This window comes from Atractosteus spatula, chromosome 10 (assembly GCF_055471065.1).
Source record: "Atractosteus spatula isolate fAtrSpa1 chromosome 10, fAtrSpa1.hap1, whole genome shotgun sequence".
Classification (NCBI taxonomy): Eukaryota; Metazoa; Chordata; class Actinopteri; order Semionotiformes; family Lepisosteidae; genus Atractosteus; species Atractosteus spatula.
Genome location: NC_142715.1, coordinates 6,077,306 through 6,082,500, shown reverse-complemented (window position 1 = coordinate 6,082,500; position 5,195 = coordinate 6,077,306). Strand labels below are relative to the sequence as shown.

The following is a 5,195-nucleotide window of genomic DNA, read 5'->3' as shown; positions in this document are numbered from 1 at the left end:
AGCACAGCAGCAGCTCTCCACAGCGATCCTCTATAGCGCCCTTTCTCCCGCAGCTCCGTCCTCATTGGAAGGAAGCAAGAGTGAAAGGCTGAAGTGAAATAGAGCGGGGACGAAGGCAGTGAAGAGAGAGAACGTGGGAAGAAGAGAAAAACGCAAGGGAAAAAAAGCAGCGTCGTAAAAGAGGTGACGGAGCTGTCCTCTCTATAAGAAGGGTGCCAGCGAGCCTTGCTCTCGCTTACGGCCACACCCCCTTGAGCATGCCTGATCTTGTCTGATCTCGGAAGCTAAACAGGGATGTGCCTGGTTAGTACTTGGATGGGAGACCGCCTGGGAATACCAGGTGCTGTAAGCTTTTAAGCGCAGGAGGCGCCCTATCCCCGCTCGCTCGCTCATTCCCCTGTTCACACGTGCAGTGCGGCTTGTCCGTCTGTTTATTTGTCAGCTTTGGCGAGACACGGGTGCTTGTGTATTAGCGTGAGCGTTTTTTATTCTGATCATGAACAGTTTTACAAGTCCGCAAAGGATCGAGGAAAGGTTTATCGCCAGCGGAAAAGAGACACAGCGCTTCGGCTGTGGAGACTTGTTCGGCTGGCGTTCGGGGAGTCGCGTTTTTCAGAATTGTATTGAGATCGTTTTCCACAGAGCTCAGATGTCAAAGCACAGCAGGAGCTCTCCACAGCGATCCTCTATAGCGCCCATTCTCCCGCAGCTCCGTCCTCATTGGAAGGAAGCAAGAGTGAAAGGCTGAAGTGAAATAGAGCGGGGACGAAGGCAGTGAAGAGAGAGAACGTGGGAAGAAGAGAAAAACGCAAGGGAAAAAAAGCAGCGTCGTAAAAGAGGTGACGGAGCTGTCCTCTCTATAAGAAGGGTGCCAGCGAGCCCTGCTCTCGCTTACGGCCACACCCCCTTGAGCATGCCTGATCTCGGAAGCTAAACAGGGATGGGCCTGGTTAGTACTTGGATGGGAGACCGCCTGGGAATACCAGGTGCTGTAAGCTTTTAAGCGCAGGAGGCGCCCTATCCCCGCTCGCTCGCTTATTCCCCTGTTCACACGTGCAGTGCGGCTTGTCCGTCTATTTGTCAGCTTTGGCGAGACACGGGTGCTTGTGTATTAGCGTGAGCGTTTTTTATTCTGATCATGAACAGTTTTACAAGTCTGCAAAGGATCGAGGAAAGGTTTATCGCCAGCTGAAAAGAGACACAGCGCTTCGGCTGTGGAGACTTGTTCGGCTGGCGTTCGGGGAGTCGCGTTTTTCAGAATTGTATTGAGATCGTTTTCCACAGAGCTCAGATGTCAAAGCACAGCAGCAGCTCTCCACAGCGATCCTCTATAGCGCCCTTTCTCCCGCAGCTCCGTCCTCATTGGAAGGAAGCAAGAGTGAAAGGCTGAAGTGAAATAGAGCGGGGACGAGGGCAGTGAAGAGAGAGAACGTGGGAAGAAGAGAAAAACGCAAGGGAAAAAAAGCAGCGTCGTAAAAGAGGTGACGGAGCTGTCCTCTCTATAAGAAGGGTGCCAGCGAACCCTGCTCTTGCTTACGGCCACACCCCCTTGAGCACGCCTGATTTTGTCTGATCTCGGAAGCTAAACAGGGATGGGCCTGGTTAGTACTTGGATGGGAGACCGCCTGGGAATACCAGGTGCTGTAAGCTTTTAAGCGCAGGAGGCGCCCTATCCCCGCTCGCTCGCTCATTCCCCTGTTCACACGTGCAGTGCGGCTTGTCCGTCTGTTTATTTGTCAGCTTTGGCGAGACACGGGTGCTTGTGTATTAGCGTGAGCGTTTTTTATTCTGATCATGAACAGTTTTACAAGTCCGCAAAGGATCGAGGAAAGGTTTATCGCCAGCGGAAAAGAGACACAGCGCTTCGGCTGTGGAGACTTGTTCGGCTGGCGTTCGGGGAGTCGCGTTTTTCAGAATTGTATTGAGATCGTTTTCCACAGAGCTCAGATGTCAAAGCACAGCAGGAGCTCTCCACAGCGATCCTCTATAGCGCCCATTCTCCCGCAGCTCCGTCCTCATTGGAAGGAAGCAAGAGTGAAAGGCTGAAGTGAAATAGAGCGGGGACGAAGGCAGTGAAGAGAGAGAACGTGGGAAGAAGAGAAAAACGCAAGGGAAAAAAAGCAGCGTCGTAAAAGAGGTGACGGAGCTGTCCTCTCTATAAGAAGGGTGCCAGCGAGCCCTGCTCTCGCTTACGGCCACACCCCCTTGAGCATGCCTGATCTCGGAAGCTAAACAGGGATGGGCCTGGTTAGTACTTGGATGGGAGACCGCCTGGGAATACCAGGTGCTGTAAGCTTTTAAGCGCAGGAGGCGCCCTATCCCCGCTCGCTCGCTTATTCCCCTGTTCACACGTGCAGTGCGGCTTGTCCGTCTATTTGTCAGCTTTGGCGAGACACGGGTGCTTGTGTATTAGCGTGAGCGTTTTTTATTCTGATCATGAACAGTTTTACAAGTCTGCAAAGGATCGAGGAAAGGTTTATCGCCAGCTGAAAAGAGACACAGCGCTTCGGCTGTGGAGACTTGTTCGGCTGGCGTTCGGGGAGTCGCGTTTTTCAGAATTGTATTGAGATCGTTTTCCACAGAGCTCAGATGTCAAAGCACAGCAGCAGCTCTCCACAGCGATCCTCTATAGCGCCCTTTCTCCCGCAGCTCCGTCCTCATTGGAAGGAAGCAAGAGTGAAAGGCTGAAGTGAAATAGAGCGGGGACGAGGGCAGTGAAGAGAGAGAACGTGGGAAGAAGAGAAAAACGCAAGGGAAAAAAAGCAGCGTCGTAAAAGAGGTGACGGAGCTGTCCTCTCTATAAGAAGGGTGCCAGCGAACCCTGCTCTTGCTTACGGCCACACCCCCTTGAGCACGCCTGATTTTGTCTGATCTCGGAAGCTAAACAGGGATGGGCCTGGTTAGTACTTGGATGGGAGACCGCCTGGGAATACCAGGTGCTGTAAGCTTTTAAGCGCAGGAGGCGCCCTATCCCCGCTCGCTCGCTCATTCCCCTGTTCACACGTGCAGTGCGGCTTGTCCGTCTGTTTATTTGTCAGCTTTGGCGAGACACGGGTGCTTGTGTATTAGCATGAGCGTTTTTTATTCTCATCATGAACCTTATATACTGTATCTCTACATCCCATAACCTTTAACGGCAGGTGCCTGGGTGTGGACATGTTGTGATGTAATATTTATTTTAAAAGTAAACATTTTAGTAAAGTCTGTTATATTATTAAAATCTATAAGCGTTATAAATATCAATTTTTGCTCGTGCTTATAAGTTATCGCTGCTAAATGTGTCTTATTCAATTATTTTAACACTTTTATGACCTATCCACTAAAATATAAACACCCGCCCTACAACGCTCTTCTCAAAAGATAAAATAAGTTTTACATTTTTTGATTCAATGTAATTTCTTTTCTAGAGAAACACACATCATTTGAGGCTTGGGTTGCATGTTAATATTTTTAAGGTTTAAAGACTTTACGTTCAGGGTACGTGGAAAATCATTTCAAACTTTTGAAAAGTTGTTGAGAATTTGTCATTGAAATAAGCTTACATATTTTAATTCAACGTGATTACTTTTCACTCTCGATAAAACACGTGATTTTGGGGCGGGGGGATATGGTGGGGCGTTCTAAAACATCACAACCATTTGAAAAATGTCTTGAGTTATGTAGGCATGGTTACAAATTTGGAGTTTATGCTTAAATTAGCCGACTTGCCGGTTTTGAAGTGTGACACCTGAGCTGTCAGGCCCCGATATTGACTGCTGCGAAGATGGCTTCTTTGAGTAGTGAATCATCGGATTCCTCTGCTATGCAAACTGAAGAAGTAGGTTGCTAAAATATTTTTTCTGATAGTGGAATTGTCGTTTCAATCTGCGTATTTCGTTTTCAACACTTTGTCTTCTTTTTAGCAAAAGCTGACCCAGCACTCAGTGGTGTGTGACAGTGGCTGTCATGTGAACTCTGACGGTGATTCAGGTGTTGGGGGTCCGTCAACGACTGATGAAGAGTTGCTACAAATGGTAAATATTAAACCACAGCAAGTTCGAAGCAAACGAAAAACTCTAACACAAAAGAGGCATTACAATTGTAAATATTTTAGGTAAAAAGCATGCCTATTTATTTTGTTAAGCCTTCCTTTTCTTTTTTCCTTTAATAGAATAACGAAGAGGTCGACGCATCAATCTTCAAACTACCATCAAGCTTGAATGTTTCGTGTCTGTTCATGTGTGTTCGCCAAAATGTGATTAATGATGATGTTCAACCTAGTTTCACTAACGATGGCTCTAATGAGCCCGATGCTATGGATCAGATTGTAAAGTCGGTGGTATGTTGCACCTTCAACCATTGTTTAAAGGGGGTTGTGGTTGATGAATGCGCGGCCCGTTTGATTAATCATCCAGGTCAACGGGGTCACACTTGCCTAGTTGTCGGGTGCGTGGATGGGTACTGTGGTGTCTCCGGGGGAAAGTTTATGTAAATGAAAGTAGTACTCACACCACACTTTTCTTTCCTGAGTTTCGTGGCTTTTCTTCCTCCAACTATCTTCCAAATACAGTCCGTAATCCGTTCCCTTAATCCTGATCCGATCCGAGTTCCAAAAGTCCGTAATAAAGCCAATCCGCGATGTATCCTTATCCAGTGTCCGTAATCCAAAAACCATAAACCTTTTCTCCTTTCAGTAGTCCGTTATTCTTTAGCCCGATCTTTAACATACACCTCTTTCCTCTCTTTTCCTCCAAACCGCATTCACCTTATCGGCTTCCGCCCTGTTCACTGCCTCTGGGGCACTTATATTTCGGTTCCTGATGCGGCTCAGCTGTGTCTCATTGTTTCTCAGGGTAGACCCTTTCCATTTACCGGTCAGCTGATTCTTTTTGGCAGCCATTTTGCTAAGGTCCATATCTAGTATTTTAAGTAGGTCATTCCGAAAATACCTGTTATGAATGACCCTTCCCCTGGTCATGTTACAGTACAAAGATGTGTTGTTTGCCGCATTAGAAATTTATAAGTGTCTCAGTTTAGCCCGAATTTTATCGGCTGTTCTGTACATCGCCAGTGGCCTGGGTGCCTATACTTTTACAGATGATACTGAGCGGAGTATAAAGCACTTGCTGAGAAAAATAATTGACGACCGCTCGCCATATGAGTACGTACGCTCCTTACTTGTAAAGGTAGATGGAAAAATACTACACGTGACTTTT

The 5,195-nt window shown here is 47.4% G+C and overlaps 5 pseudogenes; all 5 read left to right on the top strand.

Moving 5' to 3' along the window:
• The first annotated feature begins 233 nt into the window (after nucleotides 1-233).
• LOC148824586 (5S ribosomal RNA) lies at nucleotides 234-352 on the top strand (annotated as a pseudogene).
• Nucleotides 353-889: 537 nt separating this feature from the next.
• LOC148824585 (5S ribosomal RNA) lies at nucleotides 890-998 on the top strand (annotated as a pseudogene).
• A 533-nt stretch (nucleotides 999-1,531) lies between these two features.
• Nucleotides 1,532-1,650, top strand: LOC148824584 (5S ribosomal RNA; annotated as a pseudogene).
• A 537-nt stretch (nucleotides 1,651-2,187) lies between these two features.
• On the top strand, nucleotides 2,188-2,296 carry LOC148824583 (5S ribosomal RNA; annotated as a pseudogene).
• A 533-nt stretch (nucleotides 2,297-2,829) lies between these two features.
• Nucleotides 2,830-2,948, top strand: LOC148824582 (5S ribosomal RNA; annotated as a pseudogene).
• The last annotated feature ends 2,247 nt before the right edge of the window (nucleotides 2,949-5,195 follow it).